Source organism: Phaethon aethereus, assembly GCF_964289735.1.
Source record: "Phaethon aethereus genome assembly, chromosome: 3".
NCBI classification, from domain to species: domain Eukaryota; kingdom Metazoa; phylum Chordata; class Aves; order Phaethontiformes; family Phaethontidae; genus Phaethon; species Phaethon aethereus.
This window is the reverse complement of record NC_138576.1, coordinates 90,815,623-90,839,043: the sequence shown is the minus strand read 5'-3', so window position 1 is coordinate 90,839,043 and position 23,421 is coordinate 90,815,623. Positions and strand designations below refer to the sequence as shown.

Here is a 23,421-nt window from a genome sequence, read left to right as displayed (position 1 = left end):
AGGCATCGAACCCGCCAGGATATACCTACCCTTCCACAAACAGCTCCCAACGCTATCAGTGGCGATGTCAGAGTATCTAGCTATAGCTCTCGTCGGATTTGGCGGAGCAGTCTGGTATGCTACAAAACCCCCCTGGGCTCAAATGCTGGCAATTGTCAACATCGACCTCCCAAGGAAGATCATGGATCGGCCCCAACAGGGACCAACGGTCTTCACAGACGCATCCTCAGCGACCTCAACCGCAGCGGCAGTATAGCAATCGGGAGGAGAATGGCACTGCATTAAAACGACCGATCGTGCGCTTTCAGTCCAGCAGCTAGAAGCGATGGCTGTAGTACTAGCGTGTGGACTGTTCCCAATGGAACACCTCAACATAGTGACCGATTCGATGTTCGTGGCTAAGCTTTGCCTAGCCATGTCGGGACCCGGCATGTCAACATCCACAACAGCTATCATGCTGGAAGAAGCACTTTTTTCCAGAAAGGGCACCATATCGGTCATCCACGTCAACAGCCATGACCCAATCAAAGGGTTTTTCCAAACCGGCAACGACAAAGCAGATGCTGCTGCAAAAGGGGTGTGGACGCTAAGAGAAGCCCGCCAGCTACACGAGTCTCTCCACATCGGAGCTAAAGCGCTAGCAAAGAAATGCGGGATCTCGGTCACTGATGCGAAACACATAGTAGCCACGTGTCCCCATTGCCAGAAAGCACCACTGTGGTCCAGTGGAGTCAACCCCAGAGGCCTTAAGGCCTCCGAAGTGTGGCAGACGGATTTTACGCTCGGTCAGTTGCTGAAACCTCGAGCGTGGCTAGCAGTAACCGTAGATACATATAGCGGAATGATCGTAGCCACACAACACCTCAAAACCGACTCCAAAGCGACCATCCAACATTGGTTGACAGTCATGGCGTGGCTTGGCATCCCTAATCAGATCAAAACAGACAACGGCCCGAACTTCGCCTCCAAATCAGTCCAGGCATGATACCAAATGGGGTGTCACCTTAACACACGGTATTCCATATAACAGCACAGGTCAAGCTATAGTCGAACGAGTAAATCAAACTCTGAAATCTAAATTAGAGGTGTTGGCAAAAACAGAAGGTTTTGCCAATGCCGTTCCCCCGGGAGACCAAGCACGCCTGCTAGCGACCGCCCTTTTAGCGCTAAATCAATTCCCCAGGGGAGGAGAGGTGAATAGCCCCACCCAAAAACATTGGGCCGCTCAAGCGCTAGAAGAAGGCCCATTAGTTATAATCAAAAATGAGCTGGGAGAATGGGAACAAGGGTGGAGGCTAGTCCTTACAGGGCGAGGGTATGCCGCAGTTAAAAAAGATGGAAAAGTTAAGTGGTGTCCGCTTAAGTCTATTAAACCGGACCTTCAGAATAAAGCTAATGAAAACTGTGAGTTTTTGTCCACAGGATCGGATTATCGGACGTCCTTGTAACCCGTACACCCCGGTGGCGAGAGAGGACGACAAGCCGACAAGCATCCTGTCCGCACCTGGGAGCTCCACACTGGTGGAATCCAAACAGCAGCGACCTAACCTCCAAAGGGGGAGGCTACGATGTCTTTGTGTGATCTTGATTTTAGGGCTCGTCACTATAGGGCAAGCAGTATCAGAACACCATCCCCATCGGCCATTTAAATGGTCCCTCCTTCGATTCTATGATCAGCAAGTTATCGCAACCCGCTGCTTTAAGAATGTTCTTGTTCAAAATTTCCTTTAACTATCCCCAGTTATACCCCATTGCTCCCAGCTACCCCCCAGTCACCTCTTGATGTGCCTTGTGTTTTCTATTCAAGTTCGTAATATATATATATTTTTTAACATTATTATAACGCACTGACTAAGAGTAGGATGCATTTAGTATGTTTCCTATCCAAGGTTACGAGATATATATTCTTTCAGATTGCTATATTTTAACCAATTTAATTTATTAATTAAATAGCAATTTAATTACTGTTAATATTAATTAATATAATTAATAATAATTTATTTATTATTATAAATTAATAAATTAATTTAAATAATTTAATTACGCATAGGGAGGGGGGAAATGTAGATAGCTAGGGTCTGGTGGTCGGAAGATATCGCGCTGTACGGAAAGTTAGGGCCCCTCTCCTGAAAGCCAATAGCGTTTAATTTATGATGCAAGCAGATGGAAGTGAGGTTATAAACCTAAGCTATATAACGCCGTGTCACAAACTAATAAAGGCCATTTGCCGTCTACCACATTGGTGTCAGTGAGCTGATGGCCCGAGCGGCCTGGGGTTGGTCGCCGTGCCGTTCCTGAACCAGGTCGCCACGCCTGCGAAGGCAACAGCGTTCTATTCCTTTCTAGACATTCAATCCCTGACCGTGCTTCAACAAGAGACAATGGAAGTTTTACAGCCCCAAGAGTGCACCTAAACCGTTACCCTTTGCATAAAACTGGCAGGACACAACTGCAATTATGCGCGTGGGTGGGCAGGACGAGCATAAAATGGTCTCTGACACTCAAAGCCGCGCAATAGAAAACTTAGACAAGGTACGTCTCTTGACATTCTCAGTAAAGACACAGTAAAAGATCACCTCCTTCTGGAAGCCAGTGCAAGTCACATGAACAACTCCGCAGGTCAGCAAGCACGTACCATCTGCAAAAACAAGGAACGTTTGACAACCTCCCATACTCTCACAGCCAGGTTATGACCAGATTACAAGTTTTAAACAGCAGTGTCTGGAAAGACATAACTGAGGACCCATTTTCTTCATCAGATCACTTACAAACCTGTTTTAAAAAACAATTACTGCGTGCAGAAATTTTATCTCTAGTGCTATTGAGGCGCTGTGCTTTGAGCTTCAGTTCAAAGTCATTTCGTTTTATGACCGCCACCACTTCACAGGCTACATGACAAGAGCACCAAAACCCAAAACTCAGCAGACTGTCAGAGACGTTTCACAATATTAAATAACTTGTTAGTACAACGTAATCAGAGTTGGGTTTGGGGGAGGTTGTGTTGTTTTGGTTTGGTTTTTGACTGACAAACAATGAACAGGAGAACCAATTTCACAACCAAAAGCAGTGAAATACCTACCAAAATTATAGTTCCTTGGATGAAAAAACTGCTCAGGTGGTGGATAAGAAGGACGAGCTCCCCGACTTAGACTCCGCTCATGTACCAGAATATCCAAAAGGAGGTTTGGAGAAGTCATGCTTATCACAGTGTCCAGTGACCACAATCCAAAGTAGGGGCAGTCATGAAGGAATTCTTCTGGCCTTAAAGAAAACAAGTGCATAAGCTAAAGGCCAGCATTCAAATGAATTTTTTGGAGGGGTATTGAAAAAAATGTAAGAAAAACCTACCTTAGTGAATCTGGCATTTGAGCATGATACCAGCGATTAATGTCAAATACAGCCAAATAAGCAGATGGTTTTCCCTGACCACATGTATTCACTTGCCAAGTGAAGACTGACACACTGGTCTCGGGAGATATTACTGTAAAAGGCAAGACATTGTTTCTTATGTGTAGAAAAGATGATCTCTCTGATATTTTTAAAACACCACTTTCTGTTTTGGCTTCATTCTGTTCTATCCCTCATGAAACACAACACTTACTAAGACTAATCAAAAAAATGTCTGGAATAGCAAACATCTCTGTGGCAGGTTTCAGTCATACTGCCCCTTTTTCTTGTTCAAATGGTATCAGTTCTAAGCCAAAGCAAACACACAATTATTAGCTAATTAAGTTTTCCAGACATTAACAGTTGATCAAGACGATTAGCTAGACAAATAGTTTAGGGAAAAAAATATGCTAGGAACACGTACTTTGCTACTTTCAGAAAGCATACAGCTATTTATCGTGTACACTCGTATCAATCAGCTGGCATTCATAATTTCCAGATTTGAGTCAACTGCAAGTTTTAAGAATAGCCCCTTTCCAGCATATATTGAATTAAAGAAAACTGAACACAGTATTCGAGGTGCAGCCTCACCACTGCTGAGTACAAGAGAGTGATCTCTTCCCTGCTCCTGCTGGCCACACTATTTCTGAGACGGGCCAGGATGCTGCTGGCCACCTTGGCCACCTGGGCACACTGCCGGCTCATGTTCAGCTGGCTGTCGAACAACACCCCCAGGTCCTTTTCCACCAGGCAGCTTTGCAGCCGCTCTTCCCCAAGCCTGTAGCGTTGCATGGGGGTGTTGTGACCAAAGTGCCCTGGCACTTGGCCTTGTTGAACAATTGACCTCGGCCTATTGGTCCAGCCTGTCCAGATCCCTCTGTACAGCCTTCCTACCCTCAAGCAGATCAACACTCCTGCCCAGCTTGGTGTCTTCTGCAAACTTACTGAGGGTGTGTTCGATCCCCTTCTCCAGGTCAACAATAAAGATATGAAACAAAACGGGCCCCAAAACCGAGCCCTGGGGAGAAAAACGAGGGGAAAAACTAATCACACTTTTGACTGCTTACTGAGTTTCCAGGTCCTTGGAGAATTAAGGTGAAGTGGGTCTTGTAAGTGCTTGCTTACAAGCTGTTGTGAGGCTTGTTCTCAGCACTGTTCACTGGTTTCACTACTGCGCCTTCAAGAGGAGGGAGCTTTGCATAACTGAAAGCATAACCCAAGAGCTCTCTTTTGTTACACTCGTTTTTTCGAGTTGGATGCACTACTAAAATATCCTAGCGTTCACTGTGCCTGTAGCATGGAGCAAGTAAATTAATCTGGCCATGCTGCATTATTAGTAAGAACTTCGTATCGGAGGGAGAGCCTCTTGTTACAGTTGAGCAGCTCTTTCTAGCAGCCAATAAAAACAAAAACCAGGTATAAAAAAGGTATCGTAAAAATGCCCCTGTTTGGCCCTGATTTTGATCGGTAGTTGCATGAGGAGCCGAACCAGGGAATCCAACTGACAGAACAAAAGGAGGAGTAGAAGGGGGCAACGTTCAGAGGGACCAACTTCGTTTGACAGCTGTACAAATGCTACCCCTGATGCAAGGCAAGAAACAAAACTGCGCACTTCAGGGCTGGAGAACAGACAACAGTACAGCTCTCTTCTACTGTTACCATAGCTGAAGGAAACGCAGCCTTGCGAAAAGAGAGATTGAAAGTAAATGCAGCTCATGACTCATGTTGCTTTTGAAGAGGGTTAACTCACAAAGTTTAACAAACCCAAACAACTGGCTCAATCTATAGTCCTTACCTTCCTGCCAGACCAGCCTTTCAAAAGGCCTAGCGGGGAGCTGAACTCGCAGGTTGGAACAATCACAGCTCCTAACACCTCTCGGGTAAAAACCACCAAGCTCGTTGGCATTTCTTATGAACACGTTCCTGCAGGCACGTGACATTACAGAAGGTCTAACATAACGCTTTTTGAGCAAATTCAGGTCTGCCATCCCGATGTGCAGTTCCAATTCTCAATATAGGGAGTTTTGGCAAACTTGAAAAAAAATCTAAATCAAATCAGAGTCTGTAAAGCCTTTAAGCGTAAAAGTCACTAACTACAGCCCAGCTTACCCCAACAGTCCATCTTGCCTTCGAGTTCTCTTCCCTGAAAGACACTCTATGTTTCTTGGCTCGCGGAGATGCAGAGGGAGTTGCCAGGGGTGTGGTACGAAGGCTGGATCTGAGAATAGACCGAGGAGTAAACCCAGGAAAACCAGAAGCAGATGTGGCCAAGACTTTCGCTCTCTATGAAAAGAAATAAAAACATCTACTTGAAAACCAGGCAAACCTTCAAAAGAATAGACTCCACTCGACAGAAGCATTAGGGTAAAAAATTGCAAACTGCGATTGTACCAGCAGAGAGGACAAAGTTTAGCCTCTGCGCTGGTCTTTTTCCAAAGGTAGGAAAACATTAATGATTAAAGAAACGTGCTGTTCATGTTTCTTTTGGCTTTTTTTTTAATGTCAACATAAAATGTTATCTTTCAAACTAATTATATGGAAAAAAAAAAGATGTGGCACCTTGTTGTCTGCAGCGCACTAGACTTAATTAAGTGACACTGCTGTAAAAATACCTAGACCTCTTCATCAAGAAGCGTTGAGGTCTTCTTAGCTCACCTTAAAAAAGACTTGACAGTACTGAAAGGGTTTCCCTCTTCAAGACTGCTCCCAACGTACTGCTTCCAAAAGGACTGTATCTATGATAACCAGAAGCGTACTGAAAATACTCCACAAGTTGAATCCAACAGTGTTGGTGTCAAATCCCTTTGCTGGTTTCATTTTACAGAGTTTACAAGCTTTTGGTTTGGCTGTTTTTCACAGGTTCTTTAAAATACTGACCTTAACCACAGGAGGAGTCTCCAGTAACTTCTGCTCTGATGCTCCTGAAAAATCCTTCTGTGAGATGGAACTGTGGATATTTGATTTCAGTGGGCTGGAGGCCATGAATGAAGCAGGGGCTCTGCATGGTGACTGAGCGCTACCACCCTGTGCTGCAGAGCATGAAGGAACAGGACGAACCACCAAATCCAGCGGTCTGTTAAGATCCACAATTTAAAAGAGGAAAATAATTAAAAAAATGCAAAAAATCATGCTGCGTTCAAGAAATTGGAGATGAAACATAGCAAAAACATACAACAAACAAGAAGTACGGGTGAGCCCTCACACTTCGGGTGATGCATGAGGCCCATGAACAAGTTACAGCCATTTTCTCTTTCTTTGATGATTCCTTTGCATTTCAGACTTCATTTCCCAAGTCACTGCCTCTGAGGCAAGAGTAGTCCAATTTTAAGCTGCACAAGTGATGTGCTTCTCATGCCAGAAGAAAAATTGTCTACATTTCAATGCTGGGACCACTTCAGATTCTCCACTTAGTTGTGTCCCTGAGTTGGCCTTTTCTTTAACAGATATAAAACTAAATGCAAACAGAATGCTTTGCAAACACTGAGAGTAAAGACACACTCTCTCACACACGCACACACACATACATATATATGAGAAACCACACCTTTTTGAAATAGTCGTTCTATTTCAAAATGTAGATCTACTATACCTGGAACAGTTTTGTGAACGTTTTGTAAATAGTGTCCCAAGAAATGCATCGCGCAACTCTGCGTCAGCGAGAGGATGTGTTACGGCTGGTGGTTCTGTAGCAGTAGGACTAGATTTAAAAGGAAAATGTAGCTGACTTTCAATCCCCTGAAGTTCGTACGTATCAGAACTGAAATTTAGTTGACCGTACCACCTGGAGGAAAATCATCAGACAGCTGCTAGCCTCTTTTCCGCTCTTTACAGTTCTGCCTGGTTTTTGGGTAAAAAAGGCAGAAACGAGCAGAAACTGGGCAGGAGGAGGTAAAAGAGTACTATTTGGTCACGCAATCAAGTCTGTCAAAATCCGTACACCAATAGCTTGGACGGTAATCATAGCTTTACTTTCAGGTATCTTAAATTCTGTAAACACATTTGCCATCATAAATATGCAAATATATGTGTTTACAAGATCATTGTAGCAGAAAAACTCTCTCCAACTATTACTTATGCTGTATTGTTTCTTCGCTGTTATATATCGTATGAGCAAAAAAAAGCCAATCAAAGCTTTGTGCAGGCACACCTTCCCTCCGAAACACTAGCGTCATTCAAATGGATTTTTCTCTCTCTCTCCCAACACGTACCTCAAGACTAAACAATGAGAAAAGGCTGCTCACCTAGCATAGTGCGAGAAACTGGTTTGCTGCTCATTTCCCATTCCAACTTCTCCAATTTTGGATAATACATTACTGATAAAAGTTGCTCTTGTATGCACATTTCCTGCGTTAGCTTGTTTGGTACTGTTGACAATGGTGTTGGTCTTGCGACTGTAAAGCAAGAGGGAAAAAACATCAGCATTGTGTAATCAAAGCCATGGTTAGTTGTCCGCTATATTTCACTCCCTAAAAAGTACCTTGACTTAAGACCGATGAAGGCAAACGGTAAGGCTTGGCTCTCTCCACAGCCAGCTTCCTCTGAACTCTAGGCAGGATCTTGCCGTGTTGGTCTAGCACGGAATTTCTGGCAACTGCTCCCTCTCTCAAGTGAGGATCACGATCGTTCTGATCCATGAAAAGCAAAAAGCAAAATGTTAACTGATTGCAAGAAGTTCATCGCACAGAACTATCTGTGCTCTTTCTAATTAGTGAATAAATTTCCTCTACAGGTCGAGGAAAATACACCCACTGTACACACCAGCAGCAAGTTCTGCCCATCAGCACACGCCGGCTTCACCTGGTAGTTTTGGCAAAGTGGAAGGAAGACTAGAGGAATAACAGAAGCCACAACTTCAAGGTAAAACAGCTCTGGCACTCTGCAGAACCTTGTTCTGATACACTTGCTGTCACCTGCAATCCTCAAACGGCTGACAAAATAGCAGGCTCTCCCTTGTTTTCCCTCACTATATATGAACCACCAACAGTAAACGTCCATGTCTAACTGTATCCTCTTTCAGACACCACAAACCCAGTTAGGACACATGCAACTAATTCCACATTCTTTGCTTAATTTGAGCCGCAGGCTGGGCTGCCTGTTGGTCTGAGGAACACTCTCACTTTTCCTCTGACATTTCAACTTACAGAAGGCTAATTCTAATCTTTGCTTGCATGCCTCTGCATTACAGACTCAGTTTATTGATTTCCAATTAACTGGCTTCGGGAACATCCTCTGCTAATACCCATTGCGCATTTTGTGCAGTTGAGTTTGCCGTCAGGAATGCACGAAGGGGACAGAACAAGTACAACTACGCAATGACGTTTGCAGGGAAACAGCGGAACTAAGGTCAAGCAGCTTTCTGGACTATGACGACAGGAAGCCGTTCTGACACCCAAAACGCTAAGTTACAATTTCCTAAAATGACAGAAAAGACGTGAAGCATTTAAATTCTAATAGGTTTAAATTTTAGGCTGTTCAAATACCATATTATCATGTAGTGGTAATCCTTTACAAGGATAATGCACAGACGCTACACGAAGTAGCAGCTTAATTCAGCTGGCGTTCTGATACTTCTCTCCGGTGAAATGATCCTTCATAAATTTTTACTTTTTTCTTTTAGGTTCTTTGTTTGTTTGCTTGCTTTTAAACACATTCAAAAGTATCCTTCCCTTCTAGGCATATTCATTACACCCAAAGCAATTTCTACACATTAGAATACATATGGGGTATTCCCACCTTTTTCTGAAAACGGGTTTCAGACAAGGGAAACACACCAAATACTGCTTACGGTGGCCAACAAAACTCCTAACCAAGCTTCCTGACCACAATTCTGAAATTTGTCTTACTAACGTGCAAAAGAAATCCCTGCTCAAATGCATCACAGGTCTCTGAACAATAGAAAGGTAGCAAAGGGTATTAAAAACGTTCTTGATTTACCAAGTTATTTCCAAACTGGAGCCATGATCAGAATATCTCATTTGAATGTAAGAGTCTACATCAGGCTTGCAAAGGAAACAGTCTACACGCTAGGCCAGCTTGCCAAGAAATTTATTTTAGCTACCACCCTGTGCAGAAGTGTTCTCTGCCCTACCACGCTTCCACAAATCTGGTGAAGAATCCAGGAGACAGGAAGATGAGGCCAGCAGGAAGACTGCTCTCCCTGTCCTACTACTTGCTCCACTGGGCAATGACTAGCTAGCTGATCCTTCAGCTTAGTTCCTGCCTGGGGGAAGATGGGCTGTGCACCACATAGGCTCCATCTCTCATGAAACTCTTCAGATGAGAGAGAAAGGGAGGTGCACTGCAGATGGGAAGCCTATGACAGAGGGGGGTGAAGTCACTACGGGGGGAGAAAGCAGACAGAAGGTCGTGGGTGTCATAAGACAAAGGTGATTAAGGTGTTGCAGCAACAAGAGGGCCGTCTAAGAGGAGAAAACTGGGCTACTGTAGCTTCCTTGGAAGCAAATGATCCTGTTTAGTGCAGCAAGCTGATGTTTGCAATAGCTCGCATCCGAGTGAGACACCCCCCTCGTCAGCTACTGCACTGGACCTAACGCTTGAGAAAGTGATGGGGATCAAGGTCGTTCTGAGGGAAAGACGCTTTCTGCTGCGCATGACCAGCATGGACTGCACACTTCCTTGTGCCTGTATGTGGCGCAGGATTAATAGACAGGTCTCTAAAGACAGATCTGCTGGGGCTGTTGCCAGTCAGACTCAAGATGGACGTATTTCCCCCTTGATTCCCTGATGTGCACTCACCTGACTCAAACTGGATGGCTCAACATCAACTAGTCTCGGAGACAGCAAGCTATTGTAGCTCTCATGAATGGCTTCTCTTATTGAAGGACCCTGTATCTTTAAAAACTTCAAGGTCTGAAACATCAATCGAGCATTACAGATTAAGACAGCATTATTATTCAGTCACCGAGGTTTTGGGTTAACCACTAAGAGAAATAATAGAAATGTTCAGGTAAACTGTCAGAAAGCTTGCATCAGTAATATGCTTTAGGTTTGCAATCTGAGTAAGTGGTACTACGTAGAGTCTTAAAGCTGGCAGACAAACCGTTACAGATTCTTTAAAAAAATCCTGTACGACAAACTATCAGCCCTTGCGATGCTTAGTTTGGGAGAAAAAAACATTTCATTTCTTCTCCAACAGTTAAATAATTTTCCACTTTCTCCATTCTGTTCTCCTTTTTCAAGTTAACCAGGGATCAAAATCCTAACTCAGGACTATGCAGGCAGTTCCAGTGAGGGGTAGTAAAGAAGTAAGAGCTTTCCCCGACTTCCACAACATCTTTGTTCTTGCTCCTGGAGCAGCGTTCTACTCCTTTCTAGACATTCAATGCCTGACCGTGCTTCAACAGGAGACAACGGTAGTTTTACAGCCCCAAGAGTGCACCTAAAACGTTACCCTTTGCATAAAACTGGCAGGACAGAACTGCAATTATGCGCGTGGGTGGGCAGGACGAGCATAAAATGGTCTCTGACACTCAAAGCAGCGCAATAGAAAACTTAGACAAGGTACGTCTCTTGACATTCTCAGTAAAGACACAGTAAAAGATCACCTCCTTCTGGAAGCCGGTGCAAGTCACATGAACAACTCCGCAGGTCAGCAAGCACGTACCATCTGCAAAAACAATGAACGTTTAACAACCTCCCATACTCTCACAGCCAGGTTATGACCAGATTACAAGTTTTAAACAGCAGTGTCTGGAAAGACATAACTGAGGACCCATTTTCTTCATCAGATCACTTACAAACTTGTTTTAAAAAACAATTACTGCGTGCAGAAATTTTATCTCTAGTGCTATTGAGGCGCTGTGCTTTGAGCTTCAGTTCAAAGTCATTTCGTTTTATGACCGCCACCACTTCACAGGCTACATGACAAGAGCACCAAAACCCAAAACTCAGCAGACTGTCAGAGACGTTTCACAATATTAAATAACTTGTTAGTACAACGTAATCAGAGTTGGGTTTGGGGGAGGTTGTGTTGTTTTGGTTTGGTTTTTGACTGACAAACAATGAACAGGAGAACCAATTTCACAACCAAAAGCAGTGAAATACCTACCAAAATTATAGTTCCTTGGATGAAAAAACTGCTCAGGTGGTGGATAAGAAGGACGAGCTCCCCGACTTAGACTCCGCTCATGTACCAGAATATCCAAAAGGAGGTTTGGAGAAGTCATGCTTATCACAGTGTCCAGTGACCACAATCCAAAGTAGGGGCAGTCATGAAGGAATTCTTCTGGCCTTAAAGAAAACAAGTGCATAAGCTAAAGGCCGGCATTCAAATGAATTTTTTGGAGGGGTATTGAAAACAATGTAAGAAAAACCTACCTTAGTGAATCTGGCATTTGAGCATGATACCAGCGATTAATATCAAATACAGCCAAATAAGCAGATGGTTTTCCCTGGCCACATGTATTCACTTGCCAAGTGAAGACTGACACACTGGTCTCGGGAGATATTACTGTAAAAGACAAGACATTGTTTCTTATGTGTAGAAAAGATGATCTCTCTGATATTTTCAAAACACCACTTTCTGTTTTGGCTTCATTCTGTTCTATCCCTCATGAAACACAACACTTACTAAGAATAATCAAAAAAATGTCTGGAATAGCAAACATCTCTGTGGCAGGTTTCAGTCATACTGCCCCTTTTTCTTGTTCAAATGGTATCAGTTCTAAGCCAAAGCAAACACACAATTATTAGCTAATTAAGTTTTCCAGACATTAACAGTTGATCAAGACGATTAGCTAGACAAATAGTTTAGGGAAAAAAATATGCTAGGAACACGTACTTTGCTACTTTCAGAAAGCATACAGCTATTTATCGTGTACACTCGTATCAATCAGCTGGCATTCATAATTTCCAGATTTGAGTCAACTGCAAGTTTTAAGAATAGCCCCTTTCCAGCATACATTGAATTAAAGAAAACTGAACACAGTATTCGAGGTGCAGCCTCATCACTGCTGAGTACAAGAGAGCGATCTCTTCCCTGCTCCTGCTGGCCACACTATTTCTGAGACGGGCCAGGATGCTGCTGGCCACCTTGGCCACCTGGGCACACTGCCGGCTCATGTTCAGCTGGCTGTCGAACAACACCCCCAGGTCCTTTTCCACCAGGCAGCTTTGCAGCCGCTCTTCCCCAAGCCTGTAGCGTTGCATGGGGGTGTTGTGACCAAAGTGCCCTGGCACTTGGCCTTGTTGAACAATTGACCTCGGCCTATTGGTCCAGCCTGTCCAGATCCCTCTGTACAGCCTTCCTACCCTCAAGCAGATCAACACTCCTGCCCAGCTTGGTGTCTTCTGCAAACTTACTGAGGGTGTGCTCGATCCCCTTCTCCAGGTCAACAATAAAGATATGAAACAAGACGGGCCCCAAAACCGAGCCCTGGGGAGCAGCATTTGTGACTGGCTGACAACTGGATGCAGATGCAGATACAGGTGTGAACAGAATAAAAAAGATCAGGTAACATTCCTAAGCAATGGAGGGAATGATCTTGTTGTTCAAAGACGACAGCTGGAGGAATAAAGGGACTGACCAGCATTATACACATGACCCCACCATATATCACTATAGCATTTCAGCAAGCACAAAATAAAACCTATTTTTCCCCTGAAAGAAGTCCCACATCACTTAAGCACACAGTTTTTCTTTTTAAATAAGCCCAACAAGCTAGTCTATGCAGACATTTAAGACCTTCAGCCTGTGGGTACAGAACAGCATTCATTGCTTAGATTCCAAAACCATTTATTGTAGAATAACCAAACACGGACATCAGAACAAACCTTCATTAACGCTATCCTCGCTGTCAACGCATTTGTGAAATTTTTCTACAGTCTGGCAGCTGAGTAATTTAATATTGCTCGTTTGCCCTCTCGAGGGAAAGACTCCACCCATGAGATCTAAGCTGTACCTTTCATCACAGAATTCCAAACCCTGGGGAAAGAATAAAAGAGGAGGAAAAAGGTCATTTTGAGATTAAAACATACAGTATACCTAAATATGAGCGAATGTCTCTCTCTGACATAATATGCATATTATACTGTGTATTTCCCTTGAGTTCTTTATTACGGTAAATAGGAGGTACAACTGACATGCAAGAGAATTAAATGTCAAATTGTAATGGGTAAGTTTGGCTCTGAAGGCTTTGCACAGCTCCAAAATGTAGCATTTCCCTGACGTTATTCAGATCGAAAGATGTTTTGCAGAATTCTGTGCGGCATCAAGGCTTCTTTACAAACCTAAACGTATATTTACAAAGCGATACCTGAAATAATATAACAGATATGCACGCAAAGCTCTTTGCTCCATGTCTTGATTACAGAACCGATGGAGTTAGAAAAGTCGTGGCACTACAGCAGCTAAAGCTCTGTTGAGAGCTCTTCTCTATAGGCACAGCACTGGAGTGAACATGCACCCCTCTGTCGCAACTATGAGGCCTTCTTACTGGTTCACAATCTTCTTTCAAACCACGTCAGCTCTTACCAGCTCCTCCTCGAAGCTTGTCAGAGACTAACGGGTGAAATATCCCTCAGTTCCTGCACCAAGCACAGCCAACAGCAAAAGGGGAAAACAGAGAGGACATGGGGTGCAGAGTAAGCAAACTACTTTGAGATACACAGAGACCCCGGCAGGATTGTGTTGAAACTCTGCTACCACCATCTCCCAAGTAAGCACTAACTGAAATGCTCTCTTTGCAAATGCAGCATTTGTTCAACCGGTCTACGGCACAACACATGAATGTGTGTATTGTGGACAAATGGCAGCTCTACAACTAAAAAAACACCCAAAACAAACCACAACAGCAAAACACCAAACAAAAAAAAACCCCCAAAAATCCCACGCACCACCGAACATAAAACAACCCCCAAACTGATCAGACCACATTCTACCCAAGTTCCCTAAGCTTTCAGAGCTCTCAAATGAACTGGCATGAAACAACACATTCCCAGATGATCTCATGCGCTACATCTAATTCGCCTAATCTGAGAAAAGGCAAGCTTTCTCTTCATAGTTCCAGGAAATCAGTATCAAAGCAGTCTAAACCAAAAATAATTTAAAAACCAAAATTAATTCTTTCATTACTGAGAAGAAAAATAATTCTGAAGCACAGCAGCGTATTTTACATTCTCCACCCTGGGGCAAGCAAATCTAAGGGAAGGAACTCCATTGTATGGAAGATATTAAGCACTGTCTTTATCGACCAGTAAAATATGAAGACACTTTTCAGATGAGATGCACTCAAACTTGGCCTGGCAAGTGGGAACAACTCTTACCTTTGCTGCCACTGAGGTCGGACAAGAAACTTGACTCGGCCAGCCATGTAGGCAGACAGTCATGTAGTACTGACCACTCTGTGACTACAAGGAAGTATTCTGAGACTAAAAGTGCCCGCTGTAGAGCACAGATTCTGCCCTAGTGCGTCTTCGGGAGGTTTTGGCGGGTTGGGAGTTGGTTTTGCTGGGCTTTGGTGCTTTTTTTGGCTGTAGGTGTTGTCCCATCTTGGTATGTGTAAGTGGCTCATCTGGAAGCTAGCTGAAGAACCTGTCTCTTCTCCCCAGAGGGTCCAGCTGTTTCGTTCTCTCTTCCACTTACCTTGTACGACTGGTTCCCATTTCAGTCTTCCATGACACTCATCACAGGGAAGCGGAAACAGCAGGGTAGTAAACTGCCTCAAACCCAGAGACTGGTGCCTGACACCACTCACAAGCCAGTGAACGTGTGGCTGGCTGCATGGTCTGCACTGGCTTAAAAGTCTGACATTAAGTACACCACAGCTTTCTCAGGCCACAAACACAGTAACCCTATTTAATCCCTTTGCGTGCTTTTTTTCAACAGTGTCAACTGGAGTTTCTACTAGATGCATTTTTAAAGGCTGATGAAACGTTTCAACCCTCTGAGGTAAAGACTGACACGCGTCACACCTTTTGTTTGGGAAAATAAGACAGCCAAGACAAAGAACAGCCAAAGAGTTGAAGGTCAAACATTTTAAGATTGAAGTGTTGAGACAGAGCAAAGTAGCCACGAGAGAAACGGATATAGACATCTCCTTTTTTTCCCAAAGAAGCACACAGTACCAGGATTTGTCTGGGCCGCTGCTAAGATTGTAGCCAAAAATAACTTTTAAAAGAGGATAAAACAAGGCGGAGTTCAAAAGTGAAACTGCAGAAAGATCAAAGAAACCTTCTCCTATCAACCTGCCAAAGTGCTTAGAGCACTACAAGAGATGCAGCAGAGAACCACAGAGAAAGCCCACGTACAATTAAAAAAACCCAATCAGGGTGCTCTCCTCCTCTAGAGCACGGTATAGTTATGTCATATAAAAGAAACACTGCGCATAAACAAAGACAAAGGGATGACATCCATATCTAGATCATGCTGAATCACTTGAAGATATTTCTACTTTGTCACCATGAGAGAGAATGCATCTTAAAGAAACGCCACCTTTTCCAAGCACCCAACCTTTATCTAGTCAAAAGCAACGCTTACAAGTGAGGAAGCACCTTTCCGCTATAGAAGGAAAACCAAAAAGATCCAAATGTAAACTCATGCAGAAAATCAAAACGCAGAGTCCCGATAAGAACATGTACCACGCGAGTGTTTAGAAACGAGTACCACGATGCAAGAACCACCCCTATTTCGTTCCGCACCTATTGAGGACATGCACGAGAAAGTATCAAAATAGGAGGAAAGACTTGCTCTGAAGTGAGATTGCTTTCCCCTCAAAAAGGTTTTGGAAAGGGAGACAGAAGCTTATTCAAGCCTGCGGTTTGGTTAAGCAAAGCTACTCAAAGTCCTGTCTTCTCTTCCTACGTGCCATTAATTTGGTGTTTCAGTCAAGAATAATTTTACGGGTAAAAGCTGCTGCTTCTTCAGGAATTGAATTTATACGGGCCCTTTGCAGACGAATCTAGCTGGAACACATGACACTGCAGTATACAATTGTATGGCTTGTTTTCAAAAAGTATGGCCATAGGCCATGCCCGAGAAGCTCAGCAAACCATTTCTTTTTTTAGAGGTCTCGGAATTGTGATGGTAACTATTAGCCCTGACAACTTAACTGATACGCATTTAGAGAAAATGACTGTTTTCTTCCTCTCACATACATGCATGTCTTACCTCATACATGACTTGTCCTGATTTGGTGACAGAAAACGGTCACCAAATTCTAACTGCAACAGATGTAAACTCACAACATCACCTTCACTGAAAAAGGTAAAAATGAGGAAATTTGATGACAAAGCTGCTTTGTAGTCCTCATTATCATTTTATTAGATCTAGACTGAAGTATTCTTAAGAGTGTGCTCTTGCTGAAAAGAAAAACACCACTTCCCAAAACATCACGATTGGTCACATTTAGCTGCTAAAACATAAAGGAGAACATTTTGACACTAGCACACCTTGAGGGGCAAATGCTAACTATACGATTTGGAAGCTTTAGCATGTTGTATGGACTAAATAATGTTGGAAATCGTGTGGAAATAGTGGAAATAGAATATCTCTTCACTTCTTCATGGTGAAAAGCTCTCGATCAAAACTGCTTTAAAGCCAAACTGAAGCAGACTGCCGCTTCATGAACACCTGAGCTGGTTAAATAGCTTCCCGGTGCTGGAAGAGAGAGCTCTTTCTCCCCGTCCCTTCCCACCAAAGTTCCAGTCCCTCTCTTGCATACACTGCACCCTTCCACATACTGATTTGATTCATTAGCCCAGCAGGCAACCAGTGACTTTTCTGCTGACCAGTGATCGTTCTCTGCCAGCTGAGCCGAACCGGCTCATGAAGGCTCGAAAGACTGCTAGAGTTGCCGCAAGGGAATCGGCAATACTGTCACCTCCCTCCTTTAGGGGCAGCAGGCTGTTACATCGGCACGTTTACTGGGCTAGATCTGCAGCCTCAACTACTTTTAATGCTAATTTAATACCGTGGTGCGAATATCAAACAAGCCATGAAGCAGTCGCCAAGAAACAAAGGAAATCATTTAAGAACGCAAGCACAAAAAGACAGCTGCTGTTGCTTTGCGTTCTTTTCAGGAGGTAGGAACTACTAGGTCCCTCTTCACGTCCGTTAAAGCCTGTCAAAATTGCCTTGTAAGCGTAACACCTTCCCTACCTCAGACAACCTCCCACACAGCTACATAAACAAAAGCAATACACATGTACCAACTGTATGTCAACAAATATATTTTTAAAAAAAAGTCAGTGGCTTCCAGTAAGTTCCAATTCACCTTTCTTGTGTAGACTGAACAGCCCACAAGTAGCAACACTTGCGAGGATCGTTCTCAGGCTCTTGAAAAGTGACAGCATAGACAGGAATCCTTCCTCCTTCAAGCTGAGAGTGGTGCCTACAGGGTTCAAGAAAAAAGAAGAAAGGTCAGCCCGCTGGCACAAACTGTTTGCAGAAGGGCAGAAGCATCTTCTGAGAAAAGAGCACCTTACATGCTTATCCTCAAAGCACAAAAGGTCATACTTCCGGCTCAGGCAAGTGAGTCAAGGAAGCCACTACGTTTTATGCAACAGTCAGGAGGTGAGGAAACTACTGTCCATCAAATGCAATAACCTGGGCTAACGTCCTCCTCTGCCTGAGGACAAGGAACACAAATGACTACTTCAGCTGCCACGCAGAAGATTGGTCCTGCTCTTGTAGCCTACTTCAATATTGAACTTAAAAAGCAGCATAGCTCCTGAACAAATCTAAAATGGCACCAAACAGATGTAGTTCCTCATTTCTTCACTTGGACGACGTAAACCATTTTTTCTTCCAGGCTTCTGAACCGTATCTGCACCTTCACAATCCATTCTTGCCCCCTAACTATTCCTCCACTGTCTTTTTACGCATCCAATAGTTCCTGGTCAGTCACTGCAGATGTGCTTAAGGGAATCCCTATCTGAATTTGGTCAAGTATTTCAAGTGCGATTGCTCTGTGGCAGAGTTAAAATCTTCTCTTCATTTTTCTATTGCTTATAGATTTATGGGTCCCTTATCCTCATCTGCAAGTCTTCCAAGTAAACTTTCCTTCACATGCATCGTTGCCTTGGAAGGGGTCAATCCCCTACGTCGGTCAAGGCTGAAATGCAGGAAAGAATCTGCCTTCTGGCACAGATCAGCTACTGGTTTTTCATGTCTCACTAGTTTCACCCTGGACACTTTAGAGAATACTATCACCAAAAGCGCATTCTTAACATACTTAAGCCTTTCCATGTATGCCCCAATGGCAGCAACTGGTGCTGCAACATAATTTCTAAAATCTCTTTCATCGAAATACACACGTTTCCTGGTTTCACTGAATCCTACCGAGAGGACACACTGTCTTACAGAACTCAGCTCTATCGCACCCTAACAGCTTGACGTCACCCCAAAGGAGCATGCTTTCCACGATTCCTCAATCCACAGGCACAAGAAGGAAAACAATGCTAGTCCATGGGGGAGAAGGCGGTCCACTTAATCCATGTAGGACTTAGCAGTTGTCTCAGAAGAGGATTTCCAAACATTCCAAGGTTATAATCAAAATTCCAGTCCCTGAAAAAGGTCTCTCTCCTCAATTAACATACTTCCTTCAGCAAGAAAATGGAGACCCCTCCCCATCCTGGCATGGCCAAGGGTACAGGCCTACTTACTCCCGCTGCAACGTTTTCATACTCCATAGTGACAGGTAGCCATCTGAAAAACCCACAACGAGCTGATTGCTTCTGCTTATGTAGCACAGGGTTGATATTGCTGCTCCTGAAGGATTTAGTAATTGGAAACAGAGATGCCTTCCTTCTCTGGTCACAGTTTCTCTTCTTTGTGGAACTCCAGCAGGGATTCTAGTGACGACTTCTAGATCTACACACACAAAACCACACAATAAATGAATGCGGTATGCCATTTTAAACACTGACGTGACAACAGGTATAATCTACTTCTACCGTGCCAGGCAAAACACCCGTTTATGCAACACTTCTCTTGCTATTTCCATGCTGGATGTGTTCAAAGAGCATTAAGAACTCTCTGACACGATGGGTATTCTCACTCGTATTTCAAAACCTGGTAAAAGTGTAACCTTCATAGACAAATTCTTCTTGCGCTCTGTAAATCAGAGGAGTCTGGGCCTCATGATGAAGCTATCTATCTGAAGTGACATCTACTCCTGAAGCCGCTGCTGTAGTAGCCGAAGCAGCTTATGCAATCTGAGTACACAATCAGAGATTTCATTCATCCAAGTGCGTGATTTTTCATACGTCAGATGTATTTTAAAAAACGAGCCCAAATTTTGCCCCAAGTCAATTTGCAGAAGCACAAGAACATTCCGGAGAAATAGGGCACCTCTGACACAACTCCCTATCAGGCAGCTGCACCGACTCAGATGCTACAATTCCTACACCTCACTGGCAAGAATCATAGCGACATAGGGGTCGGGGTGGGAGGGAGGCATTTAGAGCACTGGGAGGAATATTAAGCCACTCCCGTTCTTAATCAGTTGAGGACTATACGGTGTCAAACCACCATCTGCAATCAGCAGTCGTAAATGTCTGCATACTAGTATCTTCAAAGTGGGACGCGTATTGTTTATTTAAAAGACACACCTTTCCTTCCTTTCAAATTCAAGTTTAAAACCTGCAAGCTTACCCAATGCTTCTGCTTCATTCTGACGGCAAGACAAAACATCCAAGCAAAGGTCAACCAGAAGTAGATGACCAGCATCTGTAGCCACTGCTGCCACTCCAAAGAGCCATCGCAGACTCCGATGTAGGTGCCCAGTGCTCACGCTGGGTCCTCCGTCATTAGTTATGGGTTCTACAGCAGTTACCTACAGGAAAACTACAAGTTGCTATTCAAGCTGTTTGACAAGCTGAAGAGAAATCATTCAGAAGTGAAGCCAGAATTAGCACATCAGAAACAAGACAATAAATACAGGATCGTAGGACTCGGAAGCAAAGCCTTGTTTCCAATTACATCAAGGTGGGAAGGGGGAACAGAAGGCCCTCTACAAAAACCTGTTCCTGCCTTCCACTTACTAGAGTTCCTACAGTTACCTAACTGAATTAACTTCACCTTAAAGTTGGGAATTCTATTCCTACAGCTTACCAATTTCCATCTCCTCCGTAGAAATAATTAAGAAAGGACAGAAAATCAGTTCTATGCAAGAAACTTTATCATATTTAAGGGACTTAAGTAAGAAAGACAAAACTAAATCTAGTTCTCCCACTGCCCACAGCCCATCAGCACTGCCATACAGCCGGTGTCACCTTTGCCAAACAGGCATTAGGATAAGCCATGGCTGTCAGTCAGACGAGGCAGCGGGCACCCGCACTACAGCTATACAACAAAAGAACTAGCGTTTAGCCTTCTTACAAGATGCAACACAACGGAAAAAGCTTTACGTCAACAACAAAGTTTCACATGAAAAGAACACAAAGAAGTGAGCATCACAAGCTAGGCCATGTTTTTATATCTTTCTTTTTACCCCCAGAGGTGGGGAAAAATATCCAAAGCCCTAAGCCCCAAAGCTTTCTCCTCTCCCATATCAAGCACTTACTATGACTACATGGCCTGGTAATCTGCTACAGAATTTACCTTTCATCTTGGTCACAAGAATTCTAATCTTAGCAGTACCTATTAGTAGTTCAGGCACCTTTAATTTGTTGCAGGTTTCCAATCTGTCAGGTGACTCACTAAAGGCTCTTTTTGCCTATCCCAGGTCAACATAAAAACCTGCTGTGCTCTGAAGCCACCTGCTTGCTAGTCTGAGATTTGCAGCAATGTGCCCAAGCCATCTACTGCACAACTGTGGAACTTGGACATATTTTAAAGGCAGTGTTTCTGACAGAAATCAAGCATGTAGGAAACATATGTTACAGACAGTTTGAAGAGTGGGGTGGGGTTTTTTGTTCTTCTCTCTGGCCAAAAAAAGGTATTTTTCAATGCCTTTTTGTGCAAGTGGAGAGTTAGGTAACTATGTGCTCTACAATAAAACCAGAAAACTTGCTTCACTATCAGTAAACTCAAATGATAATGGTACCGTTAAGTCCAGGATTTTACATCAAGGCTGTCTTGACGGGGTACTCGGAAGTGACAGCGTCTTAAGGCAATATAGAAAAAATTCCTCCTACAAAGAGACGCTCCACAGCTTTCCCTGCAACAGGACTATGCAGCACCTAACCACCTAAAAGCTTCGTTTCTCCGACTAAAAAGTACGCACCCTTCCTGGAAGAGCAACTGCTTTAACCACTTTTGATATTCCAAGGTCGTACAGGCAGAGAACGCTTCCCTCGGCTTCTTCCAACCCAACCAGTAGTCCAGTTCTCTTCTGCCAGGAAAACTCCTTTACCGCACGAACAATGGGAGGCTGTTCATTCACGCCGCCAAAACGATGTGCCGAGAGCCGCTCTCCTGTCACAGAGTTCACGACCTCAAGTTGAGGACCACACGCCAGCCATGCTAGGTGCTTTCTCCCTGTAAGAGAAAAGCAAGCTGACTATGGCCCATCTCCAAGAGAAGGTTGAAAACAACTGAAAAATCACAGTCACTGCCCCTTTCCTTCAAGAAAAGTACCTAACAGAGGAAGACTGACTTACCTCATTCGGGTCAATTATTTAAAGTCGCCTACTGAAATCCTCAGGCAACGCATCTTAGAATTAACAACCTTCTTATTTTGCATTTGTACTTGCCATTCCTGCACTGAAGAATTCTGATCATTTGCGATAAAGATTACAATATATTGATCTACAGTCTTTATACCATGTTTGGCTTGGTTTTGCTAGAAATCACCTGAATACATACGGGAATACAACTCTTAGAGCATACTTCTGACGCAACAAATCTAAACCAATCCATTTCTAGTTTCTGAGTTTTACTTGACACATGCCTACTTTGGGCAGGGGTTGGGCACTGTTTGAGCAAACTTAGGCTTTTACACGTGCTGATCACAGAAAGAATGTAGCACACTTTGTTTCACTGAGCTACTTCAAGCTCCAAGGAAGTCTTAAGTCAATTACTGCATTTACAGTCTGGTAGATAGACTGTACCTGGGCTTAACAGAAGCCTAGACATCCAGATGGGCACCCAGCTCTATCCAGTTTCAGATCACCCAGAAACTCAACTACCTAATCTGCTCAGCCACTTCCAGCAGCTCTCACTGGCTCCTCATCTGCACGCCATTAAGTACTTGGGAGATATGGGGCTGCGGCGCTGAACAGGGTTATCCTCTTCCTTCTGTTTTCATTCAGACTAGAAAAGAAAAATGGGGGGGGTTGCCTCTGCAACACTGCAGAAGAACTATTTCTGCATGTGACGTTAGGATGGTCCTAGAGCTTGAGCTGGTACAAATAAATACGGCCCAAAGCAACACTATTACTTTTTTGAAAACTGCCTTTTCTTTAATGAAAAATGGAGGAGGGCCCAGTGACTGAGCATAGTAACTAAGTGAATTATTTTAATGGCACAAGACCGGTGCAAGCTGTTTTAATGTCAAAGTTTAACTATTTGCTTTTCTTAATTGAACCCTTAATGCTAGTGTTTTACTATTAGCATTTTTAATCTTTAAAACATCCTTTTTGTTCTCTCAAAACCTGATGTGTCTTAACAGCACCAACCTGACACAGCTGATACCGTGACCCTACGCGTCAGGTAACCTCCAGGCAGTGACAACTTTTAGGTATAAAGCTAAAGGAAAATGCTCACCTCCAGAAAACTTCCCGCACAGCACAGAACCTGGGGTTATTCCATCTTCCGCAAGGGCCTGGATAGTCACCTCGGGAAACTGCAGCAGACTGCTCGTTACCTGAGCCGTTAGGTCTCCCATTCTTCACTGGAAATAAAGGCAGAGATGCAAAACCAGACTCATGTCAGCCATAAATATTTCCGAGATTGACAGAAGTTTCATCAGTATGCTCTGAAAAATCTCCTCCACATCGCCTGTAGCTCTTTTCCTTAAAAAAATGGCACTCAGGACAGCTTTTGATCCCACAGCAGAGCAAAAGGAGAACCCGTTGCTTTCCCGATGCCTGTGAGACCACCAGCAAAAGGCGTCACAGAGGTACTGACAAGGT

The 23,421-nt window shown here is 43.7% G+C and overlaps 1 pseudogene across 1 annotated transcript in view; it reads right to left on the bottom strand.

The window, feature by feature from the left end:
* LOC309404197 (protein ELYS-like) overlaps nt 1–23,174 on the bottom strand; it is an 88,824-nt pseudogene extending 65,650 nt beyond the window's left edge. Inside the window, exons 1-2 of the transcript in view lie at nt 23,054–23,174; nt 21,573–21,826 (exon numbers count right to left, since the gene is read on the bottom strand). The product of the transcript in view is annotated as a protein ELYS-like (transcript). The remainder of the gene's footprint in view (nt 1–21,572; nt 21,827–23,053) is intronic.
* Nucleotides 23,175–23,421: the final 247 nt, after the last annotated feature.